This window comes from Scyliorhinus torazame, chromosome 12 (assembly GCF_047496885.1).
Source record: "Scyliorhinus torazame isolate Kashiwa2021f chromosome 12, sScyTor2.1, whole genome shotgun sequence".
Taxonomy (NCBI): domain Eukaryota; kingdom Metazoa; phylum Chordata; class Chondrichthyes; order Carcharhiniformes; family Scyliorhinidae; genus Scyliorhinus; species Scyliorhinus torazame.
The window spans coordinates 25,016,248-25,028,922 of record NC_092718.1 but is presented as its reverse complement, the minus strand read 5'-3'; the positions used below and the strand labels follow the sequence as shown (position 1 = coordinate 25,028,922).

Here is a 12,675-nt window from a genome sequence, read left to right as displayed (position 1 = left end):
ATCCTGTATGTCTTTTTAATCACTTTCTCAACCCGACTTGCACCTTCAAGGATTACAAATCCCACCCCCCGCCGATTCCTCTCCTTCTGCCACCTACTCTGGAATTGTAACCTTCATTTTATATTGCCTCTTTTATACCTCCCAACAAAATGCTTACTGCAACTGTCTGAATCAATTGGTCCAAATTACACTAACAACTCCCTGTTATGATCCATGTGTGAAAAAGCTAGCTTCTACATGGCAAAATCATCAAAAGGCAGACAGACAAATCATGCAGTAACATTTCTTTATTAATATCTGTGACTATGTAACAGTATTTTACAATCAGATAGTAAGGGTATTCCGTTCGTGAGCAATGAGGGGATAATACCCAAGATGAATATCAAATGATCCTGGCAGCAGCTGAGGAAATGTTTCCTGGCTATGGCATGGCTCACTAACTCACCAAAACCAATGGGACATTTGGTAAAGAAACCAAACACGTTGACAAACCCACGGTGAGCTGTGGTGGAAATCGTTGGCAATTCGAGAGCGGGGGTTAAAATCATTGTGGGGGAAGAGGATGTCTATCAGTGATTCCCAGAGATTTCACATTCTTACATTATATTCTTGGCCACACGTGAATTGATGTGATGATTAGCTTTGAATAATACCTCAGAAAAAACATGTTGTTCTTTCATATAAAATTGTATGTAAGTACAGCATTTCCATGTCAATAACTGTACAAAGGACTACTATTGACTGACATACCGACAACCTTTGATATTTTCCTTTGCTAAATTTCATGATACAGTATCTAAAAAAGGCATTCCCCGCATTTCCTGACTGCATTAAACTCTTGCTGTATAATTGGAAGAACTCAAAGCGCCGCTCCCATTGATTCAAAGTAATCAATCTTACTGAATCTTTTGTTTCTTCTTCCGAGCAATGGTACAAAGTCTCTTAAACAATAGAACTGTCAGCGCTGTAACCATTAGGACCAGAGACAGCAGGAAAATCATCACATCTCCACAATAATAAGCATACCAGGGGAGTCGGTAAGATTCTGAGCGTAAATGTGCTGCACCTTTGTGTCGAGCAACATACTCAATCCAGAAAATGGCTCTCTCCATTGGAGACTCTGGTTGATCCCTGTGGAGAGCAGAGAGTTTCTGCATGTTATCCCGATAGGATGTGGTGCTTATGACCTCATGAAGTGCTTGCAAGAGATCTGCTGACTGCAACGTTGCAATATCTATCACTTTGGCTGCCCCCCGGGTTTCAAGTCTGAGTAAATTGTCAAACTGGTCAAAAAGCAGAGGGATGCCAACTACTGGCACTCCGTGATAGATGGCTTCATAAACTCCATTGGTGCCACCATGGGAAATGAATGCTCGTGTCTTGGGGTGCCCTAGAAGGTCATTCTGAGGGATCCATTTTGCCAGTAGCGTATTATTTCCTATGTTGGGAGGGATCTTTCCATCGTGTCTCCAAATAACTTTCTGAGGTACTTGGGCAAAGGCCTCTGCTATTTTCATTGTAATTTGCATTGGCAAAGAGCTGATAATGGTCCCCAGAGACATCACAATAATCCCATGTTCCCCTGAGGATTGGACAAACTCTTCAAACTCTGGTGCGAGAGGTTTGGATGGTTTACACTGGAATCCCCCAATGTAAACAATGTTTGGCATGGTGGGTCTCGGGAATTCAAATATAAAATCAACTCTCATCAGCCACACATCTGCTCTCAGGAGAATCGTCTCGATGTCTGTGTCTGGGCCTAGATACTGATGGCAGAGTTCATTGTAAATGGGCTGAAAAATAAATCTTGAAGCAGATAGTTGAAAAAGATTTAAGATGACATTTAGTGTTCTTTGTAGAAAACTCATTTTGTCTGTAAATTGAGATCCAATGATTGGGATATAGGAAGGTGGGGACGGAGCAGAGAGGGAATGAGCTTCCCCACTGATGAACCATCGAACATTATACACCAAAGGGAGTTTTAAATAATAAGCAAGGATTGGACCTGTACCAAAAGCTGGATCAGTAAGTAGCAAGTCAAATTTTGCATCTTCAAGTTGCCTCAACACTCCTTCGGTATTGAAAATTGCAATGGTGAGCTCTCTAGCACACGCATGGTATGAATACAAAGCAGACCATAGCTCATATTGTAGCTGAACGAAGGCCCATGGCATCAGACCATTGTTTAAGACTGCCAATGTGTTTTGTAGATATCTTTGTATTACTTTTTCAGTTTCATTCTTGCCAAGGCATTTTTGCGTTTGAACCACAATGGATCGATAGAGATCAGACCTCTCTTTGGTGTACCAAGCTGTTGAGGAATGAACCACAGTGATATTGTGTCCATGAAGTTTCAGTTCTTCTATTAGAATTCTCATATTGATCCAGTGACTTCCATCAACAGGAACAACCAATATATTAGCCCCCTCGGTAATCGGACAAGACAGGGTGATGATGGTAAGAATACAAGCAGCCAGTAATTTACTTCTCCATCCAGAAGGCTCCATACTCAGAAGGACAGATATCCAATTCCTATTGAAAAATCGAATGTAAGTATCAGTGACACGAGAACACATTGGAATTAATGTGACATTCCTGTTGTTTTCATTCTTTTAATACCAGAACAGTGTTTTGATTAAACAAAATCAGACTTGAGGCCCTGACAGCTTTCAAATGTGGAATGAACATTTTTCATACCATGTTGGTAAATTGTGTTGGAGTTACAGCTTGTGACAAGAGTTTATCAAGTTTCTTCAACAGCACCAACAATTTATATTTGCACTGCACCTACAACCTAATAATATGTCCCAAGGTGCTTCACAGGAGCATCATAAAGCAAAATTTGACACCAAGTCACATTAGATGATTTTAGACCGCGTGGCCAAAAAAGAGATTGACTTTAAGGTGTCTTAAAGGGGGAAAAGGGAGGTCGAGTGGACGGTTGTTGAGGGAAAGAATTCCACAGTTAGGACCTGGCCAGCAATGATGCAGTAATTAAAATTGGGGATACCCAAGTCCAGAAATAGCTAAGTTCAGATATCTGAAAAGGTTGTTTAACCGGAGGAGATCACAGAGAAAGGGAGGAACTTGAAAATAAGGATGAGAATTTCAAAACCAAGGCATTGCTTGTCCGGGAGCCTTTGAGTACCGGGATGGAGGGGTGAATGGGATTGGGTGAGAGTAAGAACAGGGGTGGCTGAGTTTTGTGTGACTTCAAATTTACAGACAGTAGAAGATGGGAGGCTGACCAAAGGTGCGTCGGAAGAATCAAGTCCACAACAAAGGCATAGACGAGGGTTTCAGCAGCAGATGAGCTGAGGCAGGGGCGGAGTCAGGCAAAGTTACAGAGGCTTTCTGAATAATGGCATGGGTGTGTGGTCGGATGCTGGTTTCAAGGTGATATATGACACCAAAGATGTGAACAGTCTTGGTCAGCCTGAGACAGATGTGAGGGAGGGAGCACCGAGTCGGGGCTTTGGTCTTCTTAATATTTAATAGTTCAAATTTCTGCTTCTAACAATTCGCGACAGCACTGGCTCCGTACTTGCGGGAGATGCTCAGACTCACTAGCGAGGGACACCTTGCCTCCAACTCTAACACAAGCCACCATATCGCTGATACCCAAGAAAGACAAAGACCAAACAAATCATACAGACTCATTTCGCTGCTCTGCGTGGACATGAAAATACTCGCAAAAATCCTGGCTAAGCGGCTGGCGAACTGCATACCAGAGTTGGTTGCAGAGGACCAGGTGGGTTTTGTTAAGGGTAGGCAGCTAACAGCAAACATCAGGCGATTGCAAACATGATAATGACCTCCATCCGGGAAAGAACACCAGAGGTGATCGTCTCCCTGGTCGCAGAGGAGGCCTTCGACAGAGTCAAGTGGAAGTACCTCACTGAGGTATTAGAGTGGTTTGGGCTGGAGTCTGGGTTCACCTCATGGCCGAAACTCTTGTATAACACCCCAAAGGTGACCATACGCACCAACACCACCAGCTCTGAATACTTCCAGCTGCACAGAGGCACAATACAGGGATGCCTGCTGTCCCCTTTTCTATTCACCCTAACAATTGTGCTGCTGGCCGATCGCCCTCAGAGCGGCGAGAAGCTGGAAGGGAATCCGACGAGGAGACAGAGAACACAGAGTCTCACTCTGTCCAGATTCTCTGCCCCTCTGCATCTCTGACCCGCAAAGCGGAATGGAAGGGATCATGAAGCTCCTGAGAGAGTTCTCGGGCTCGACCCAAGGATCCCCAAAAAGGTCTTACAAAGAAGAAGAAACATGGGGGGCCTGGCCCTCCCAGACCTGCAGTACTACCACTGGGCGGGTAGGATCAAGGAAAACCCCAAGGCCTTTTACACATATGTAAGAAATATGAGAATGACTACAGCAAGGATAGGTCCGATTAAGGACAGTAGCAGGAGATTGTGTATTGAGTCTGAAGAGATAGGAGAGGTCTTGGATGAGTACTTTTCTTCAGTATTTACGAATGAGAGGGGCCATTTTGTTGGAGAGGACCGTGTGAAACAGACTGGTAAGCTCGAGCAGATACTTGTTAGGAAGGAAGATGTGTTGGGCATTTTGAAAAACTTGAGGATAGACAAGTCCCCCGGGCCTGACGGGATATATCCAAGGATTCTATGGGAAGCAAGAGATGAAATTGCAGAGCCGTTGGCAATTATCTTTTTGTCCTCACTGTCAACAGGGGTGGTACCAGGGGATTGGAGAGTGGCGAATGTCGTGCCCCTGTTCAAAAAAGGGAATAGGGATAACCCTGGGAATTACAGGCCAGTTAGTCTTACTTCGGTGGTAGGCAAAGTAATGGAAAGAGTACTGAGGGATAGGATTTCTGAGCATCTGGAAAAACACTGCTTGATTAGGGATAGTCAGCACGGATTTGTGAGGGGTAGGTCTTGCCTCACAAGTCTTTGAATTCTTTGAGGAGGTGACCAAGCACATGGATGAAGGTAAAGCAGTGGATGTAGTGTACATGGATTTTAGTAAGGCATTTGACAAGGTTCCCCATGGTAGGCTTATGCAGAAAGTAAGGAGGCATGGGATAGTGGGAAATTTGGCCAGTTGGATAACGAACTGGCTAACCAATAGAAGTCAGAGAGTGGTGGTGGATGGCAAATATTCAACCTGGAGCCCAGTTACCAGTGGCGTACCGCAGGGATCAGTTCTGGGTCCTCTGCTGTTTGTGATTTTCATTAATGACTTGGATGAAGGAGTTGAAGGGTAGGTCAGTAAATTTGCAGACGATACGAAGATTGGTGGTGTTGTGGATAGTGAGGAGGGCTGTTGTCGGCTGCAAAGAGACATAGATAGGATGCAGAGCTGGGCTGAGAAGTGGCAGATGGAGTTTAACCCTGAAAAGTGCGAGGCTGTCCATTTTGGAAGGACAAATATGAATGTGGAATGCAGAGTTAATGGTAGGTTCTTGGCAATGTGGAGGAGCAGAGAAATCTTGGGGTCTATGTTCATAAATCTTTGAAAGTTGCCACTCAAGTGGATAGAGCTGTGAAGAAGGCCTATGGTGTGCTAGCGTTCATTAGCAGAGGGATTGAATTTAAGAGCCGTGAGGTGATGATGCAGCTGTACAAAACCTCGGTACGGCCACATTTGGAGTGCTGTGTGCAGTTCTGGTTGCCTCATTTTAGGAAGGATGTGGAAGCTTTGGAAAAGGTGCAAACGAGATTTACCAGGATGTTGCCTGGAATGGAGAGTAGGTCTTACGAGGAAAGGTTGAGGGTGCTAGGCCTTTTCTCATTAGAACGGAGAAGGATGAGGGGCGACTTGATAAAGGTCTATAAGATGATCAGGGGAATAGATAGCGTAGATAGTCAGAGACTTTTTCCCCGGGTGGAACAAACCATTATAAGGGGACATAGATGTAAGGTGAATGGTGGAAGATATAGGGGGGATGTCAGAGGTAGGTTATTTACCCAGAGAGTAGTGGGGGCGTGGAATGCACTGCCTGTGGAAGTAGTTGAGCCGGAAACATTAGGGACCTTCAAGCGGCTATTGGATAGGTACATGGATTACGGTAGAATGATGGGGTGTAGATTAATTTGTTCTTAATCTAGGACAAAAGTTCGACACAACATTGTGGGCCGAAGGGCCTGTTTTGTGCTGTATTTTTCTATGTTCTATGGGCAGCCACTGCAGAAAGAGTGCGGGGATGGGTAAAAGAACCAGAAATGGAATGGGTAAGGACGAAGGAAAACTTCTATACAGGGACGACCCTCCGGGCACTTCCATCCCTGCCAACCAAACATCCAACAAGCCTAGTGGTGGTCGCCACACTCTGAACCTGGAACCAAATGAGACAGTACTTCTGTCCAACCGAAATGTCCACTCTGGCCCCCATCTGCGGCAAACACAAGTTCGCACCAGCCATGCTAGACGCCGCCTTTAGGAGGGGGAGAGAGGACAGGTGGACACTGACCATTAGGGACTTCTACGCAGAGGGCAGGCTGGCAACCCTAGAGGAACGGACTGAGAGACTGCAGCTACCCAACAGGAATGAATTCCGACACCTACAGGTTAAGAACTTCCTCCGTAAAGGAGACAACAACATACCCACGGACCCCGAGACGCACAATGTTAGAGGAACTACTGGACGCGCATAACCTGGGAGGGGGGAACTACGGGTACCTGTACGGATGACTATTAGAAAGGACATGCTCCCCACTGGACAAAGCATAGAAAAAGTGGGAGGAAGGTCTGAGAATGGAAATAGGGTGGGGACTCTGGAGCGAAGTACTGAACAGGGCCAACTCCACCTCCACTTGCGCATGGCTAAGCCTCATGCAACTGAAAGTGGTGCACAGATGACACCTGACAAGAACCCGAAGGAGCAGGTTCTTCCCGGAGGTGGAGGACAAGTGTGGCCCGGCCAACCACGCCCACGTGTCCTGGGCATGCCACAGATTTGCTGGGATCTGGACAGCCTTCTTCGAGACAATGTCCAAGGTTGTGGGGGTGAGGATGGAGCTGTGCACAAGAGTGGCAGTCTTCGGGGTATTGGACCAGCCAGAGCTATTTATGGGGAAGGGGGCTGATGCCCTTGCCTTTGCTTCCCTAATCGCCCGCCAAAGAATCCCGCTCGGCTGGCGATCAGCAGCACCACCCACAGCTCTAGGCTGGCTGGCAGACCTGTCGGAATTTCTCCAGCTGGAGAAAAATCAAATTTGTCGTCCGAGGGTCAGAGGAGGGCTTCCACAAAACGTGGAGGCCATTCAACAACAGCCAACAGAACAGCAGGGAACAGATAGGGGGGGGGGGGGCGGGGAGAGAGGAGGGGGCGTTTCGGGAACAGCCGGAACGAACAATAGGGGTCCTAGAGCAAGACCATAAAAAACAAAACCCCCAAAGAAACATCTAAAACAGGAAAGGGGGGGGGGGGGGGGGGGGGGGGAGAGATGGAGCCAATGGGCAGAGGGGGGAGGGACAGGGGAGAGGAAAGAGCTGCAATGTGATGACAATCACCTACTGCAAAATATGTGATCCAATAGAGTATCCTAAAACAATAAAAATGAGTGTATGTGGGTGGGTGGGGGGGTTAGGGGGACTGATGCTCATGGAGAGCTCTTGTAAATTGTACCCAATCCACATACCTTTGTGTGTAAAATGAAAAATATCAATAAAAACATTTTATTAAAAAAATAAATTTCTCCTCACCTCACTGGATGTCGGTCAATCAGTCTGATAAACTGGTGACTGTGTTGGGGTTGGGAAAGGCGGTGGTGAAGTACAGCTGGGTGTTGTCAGCATGTCAGTGTGTGAAACTAATGCTGTGCTTTCAGATGATGTTGCCAAGGGGGCGTGTATAGGTGGGAAGTGGGAAGGGGGTCAAGGATAGTTCCTTGGGGGACACCAGGTATAACAGCGTGGGAGCAGGAAAAGAAGCCAAAGTTAGATAGGTAAGAACGGAAACAGGCAGGTCCAGCCTCACCCAGCTGGACAAGTGTGGGGAGGCTCTGGAGGAGGATGGTGAGACCAACCCTTGAGCCCCCCCCCCCCCCCCCCCCTGTTTTCAACATTTTTATACCTGGTAAAGAGAAATGTTCGAATAGTCTGACAACATCCTTTTAATGTTACAGTTTTCCCCAGGGTTGTACACAGCGGCGGTGTCCGAGAGATTGATCAATTTCTGGAGACTCCGGGCCAACCCTGGAGGCCTGGAACCCCAGTGGGAGGAGGGATTGTCAGTTCACAACATGTACTTTCACTTGTACTCAACACTTCTGCTTTGAACGCAGCCTGTCGCCATTCTGAGAAAGTGAGGCCCCCGAAATCATTTATTTACTTCTTGAAAACCAGCGATGGAATTTTCAAGACTGGGGCTGCATTGCTGCAGATCTTTCTTTTCATGATTTTTTGTGCGGATTCTGGATTCTTTGTGTGAAAGGCCATGTACACTGCCATTTGTTTCTTGGCCACTTAGTTCTGCGCCCAGAACAATTGTTTGTCGCTATGAATCTGGACAGTTGCTCACGTCGGAAAGATTAATTTTATCCAACAGCAGATTGCAAATTTATTGAGGTTATCGCTTACTTACTGATGAGCCCCGTAAAATGTCTTTCTGGCTCGGCGGCTGAAGTCTCAAGTACGCGGGGGTGAAGAAGGTTTAGTCCAAAGTCTAATTGATTCTGTAACTCTGAACCTTGTTCTTCCCTTGTTTAACCCCTGCCATTCAGAATTGCTCGATTTTCATGACTACACAAAGCATTGAAGTAGTTCTCCCCTCCCCCCGCCAGTGTCAAACTAAGAGCAGAACGATTGAATTAGAGGAGGAATGGCCAAGGCTGGGGGGGAACTAACTGTTGGGGGTGGGGTTAGCTGTGTGATTAACTGCAGTAAGCTTGAGATAGTAGCGTCCCTGAATTTCTGACGGGACTAAATATAAGCATTCACACTTCTGGACACCTCTTCTGTTCTTTGTGTCATTCCTACTCCCTTCAGTCCTGTACATTTTTGTCATTTTATCTCTCTTGGTTTTCCAGCCTGTCTTAGACCTTCCTTTGTTCATAGAATCATAAACTCTCGACAGAAGGAGAGACCATTCGGCCCATTGAAAGAGCACTCCACCCAGCCCCACTCTCCCCGCAAACCCACTTAACCTTTTGGACGAGAAGGGGCAATTTGCGCATGGCCAATCCACCTAACCTGCACATCTTTGGACTGTGGGAGGAAACCGAAGCACCCGGAGGAAACCCACGCACACATGGGGAGGACGTGCAGACTCCGCACACAGTCAGCCAAGGTCAGAATCGAACCAGGGTCCTTGGAGCTGTGAGGCAGCAGTGCCAACCACTGTGCCACCCCACCCTTTCCCATTTCACTTGCTTATAACCTTCTACTTTTCCATTTTCTCCCAGTCCGAATGAAAGACCACTGACCTGAAACAGACCATAGCTCCCGGGTTCGCCAGGATAGGATTTGGGGGGTACCCCAATTATGCTCTGGGGAATCCCTCTGGGGAGGTAAGGGTTCAACCGGCAATTGCCCAGAAGGGATAACTTACCCTGGACAATTGCGCTGGACTGAGAACCATCCGGCAAAGTGACTCAAATCGCTAACTTGGATGTTTTGTCAGTTTTACGCTCATAATTACTCTGAAAGAGTTAGGAGGAAATAAAGTAGCTCTAACTTCAGAGTAGCTATTTTAACCACCCAGATGGAAGCCTGCACAGGACCCCCCCCCCCCCTCCCCCTGCACCCCTGACCTCCAAGGGATCCTATCAAACCACCCCCTCACTGCCAAACTCCCAGAGAACCCCCATGCCCACCCCGACCAAGCGTCTCCCCCAGCCGAACTTCCTCACCATTGGTGAGTGCCACTTCGAGGAAGATACGGGATTAAATTTTGTCTCCCCCTCCAGCTTCAGATTTCAGTATTTTGCTTCTGTTCGAATTATAAATGTATTGGGCATTCATTATGGCAAATGCCGAAAGCTCTAACTGGAAACATCTACATAGGTGCAGGAAATCGCAAGGCAGCAGTATGGTTTAAAGATTTGTGACTTCTTGTATATCTTGGGGCAAGCCTGCGAAAGATAAAATAGTGTCCATAGAAAGGATTACGATGAGAAAACACTGGAAATGCTCAGCAGATTAGGCAGAATCTGAGGTGAAAAAAAAAAGATTTAACTGTGACCCTCCATAAGAATCTGAAATGGTAACTCTTTTTCTCTCCATGGATGCTGCCAGGCATGCTGAGCATTTCTAGTATTTCTAGTTTTGATTTCAATGCTCGGGGTTGGTGCCTTCAGTGTGATGACATCAGGCACCTTGTGGTGTATCCCGAGGTTGCAGAACTTGCTGCGTTGGCCTCTGGAAGCGCCTCCATTTCCATGGTGCAGTGCGCCTGAATTGCGTGCTGGAAGTATGGGGTATGATGGTGGTTGATGGTGTTGGTTCAGATACCTGCAGTAAACGACACAGGTTTTGTACGTAATGAGCACTTATGAGGTGGCGACACAGCTGTTCAGCTGTGAGGCATGACTATGTACCACCATCAGTTTGTCGTGGCCATGTGTGGTATGGATCCTGACCATTTGGCCAGATTCTAGAGAGCAAAATGTGCGACTTTTTCAATCATGAAGTGGAGATGCTGGCTTGGATGGGGTGGGCACAGTAAGAAGTCTTACAACACCAGGTTAAAGTCCAACAGGTTTGTTTCGAATCACTGCTCCTTCCTCAGGTTTATTTAGTTACACCGGCCGGTCAATGGGGTTTCCCATTCGGCAAAACGGAGAATCCCGCCAGCGAGAATCCCGCCCATTGTCTGGAAACACGGAGGGGTTCCATTGCCCTTAATGAAATGCCCTGCAGCCATTCCTGTCAGTGACTAACTGTGAATTCTCAGCCATCTTCGGGGGGCACCCATTTTAAAACATACAGGTCTTTTTGAAGTCCAATATTTCTGTGTATAATTCTAAGGTTTTATCTCCATCATCATAACACACCTTACGATGTTGAAATTGGTCAAATCTTGGAAGTTGCCTTGATTGCAGTGGGTTGGTAGCCAGTTCAAACATTGGGTAGATTGTCTAAGGAAATTTCCAAACTTGTTACAAATATGAACTCTTCCTGTTTGTAAAGTTTCCAGCTTTTGTGACATGCAGAGTGTTGTCCTATGACTGGTACTGTGGTAAGATCAATTCAACACCTGCTCATTTACTCTTTCAATCGGAGAGGTTTGCACATGCCTGAGGCCAGGTTTCCACACAGGCACAGCTTATTCGACCAAGGGACGGACATAGCCAAAGTGAACCCGACGCAGTACCCTTCACATAAACACATAAGCTTTCTTCAACCAGCGTGACCCCTTCAGCCTCCACCTCTTGTGGCTCAGAGAACTAAAGCGATAGGCAAGCATGGCACAGGACATATTCCCCACACCCTTCGATATTCAGCCTGAGATAAAAAGAAGCTCTTCTACTTCAAGTGCAATTGTTTTATGAATGGAAGACCATTTTGTCTTAGCAAAGGTGAGGGATATCATTACTAGGGGAAAGAAGCAGCAATTATAAAGTGCTTAGAGATGAGGTTAAACATTTCAAAATTTCTGATCATGGCATTCTTCAACATCTCATGTAATGCTGTGAGGAACACTGCAAATATTGTGCCAAATTGTGGACGGTGTGTTGTTACGTGGCTGAGAAGCTTTGCTTTCAGAATCTCTGGGGCTGGAGCATCCCTCCCCAAAGAACTGAACAAATTCTATGCCCGCTTTGAACAGTCAGCCAATACATCAGTGCCACCTGCCCCAACAGCCCTGGACACACCCATATCCACTATTACAGCCTCAAGAGGCAAGAACTGCCTTCTTGAATGTGAACCTGTGGAAAGCGATGGGCCCCGACGAGTCCCTGAGCGAGCACTCAGATCCTGCGCAGACCAGCTGGTGAGTGTATGCGCAGACATCTTCAGCACCTCTTTTCTCCGCTCCGAGGTACCCACCTCCTTCAAGAAGACCACCATAAACCAGTACCAATGAAGGACAAGGTAGCCTGCCTCACTGACTACCGACTGGTGACCCTGACGTCTGTTACCATGAAATGCTTCGAGCTGCTAGTCATGAGACAGATCAATGCCAGCCTCCCCGACGGTCTTGATCCATTGCAGTTCGCTTATCGCCGCAACCGGTCCACAGCAGATGCTATCTCCCTGGCCCTACAATCAACATTCGAACTTCGACAACGAGGACACCCACAATAGACTGCTGTTCATAGACTACAGCTCCGCCTTCAACACCATTATTCCGACAAGACTAATAATCAAACTCTGCAATCTTGGACTTGACCCCTCCCTGTGCAGCTGGATCCTTGACTTCCTCGCCAACAGACTGCAATCTGTCAGGATAGGTAACAACACCTCCACCACAATAGTCCTCAACACCGGGGCCCGCAAGGTGTGTGCTCAGTCCTCTACTGTACTCCATATACATGACTGTGTGGCAAGATTTAACTCTAATTCGATCTATAACTTTGTGGATGATACAACTGTGGTGGATCGTATCTCAAACAACAACGAATCAGAAGGGAGATAGATCACCCTGGTGATTACCATGGTTTCATGGTGTACCGAAAACAACCTCTCTCTAAATGTCGGCAAGACCAAGGAACTGATCATTGACTTCAGGAAGCGTAGCTCGACACCACC

The 12,675-nt window shown here is 46.8% G+C and overlaps 1 pseudogene; it reads right to left on the bottom strand.

Moving 5' to 3' along the window:
• Positions 1-266: 266 nt before the first annotated feature.
• Positions 267-8,767, bottom strand: LOC140387443 (UDP-glucuronosyltransferase 2A1 pseudogene; annotated as a pseudogene).
• Between the last annotated feature and the right edge of the window lie 3,908 nt (positions 8,768-12,675).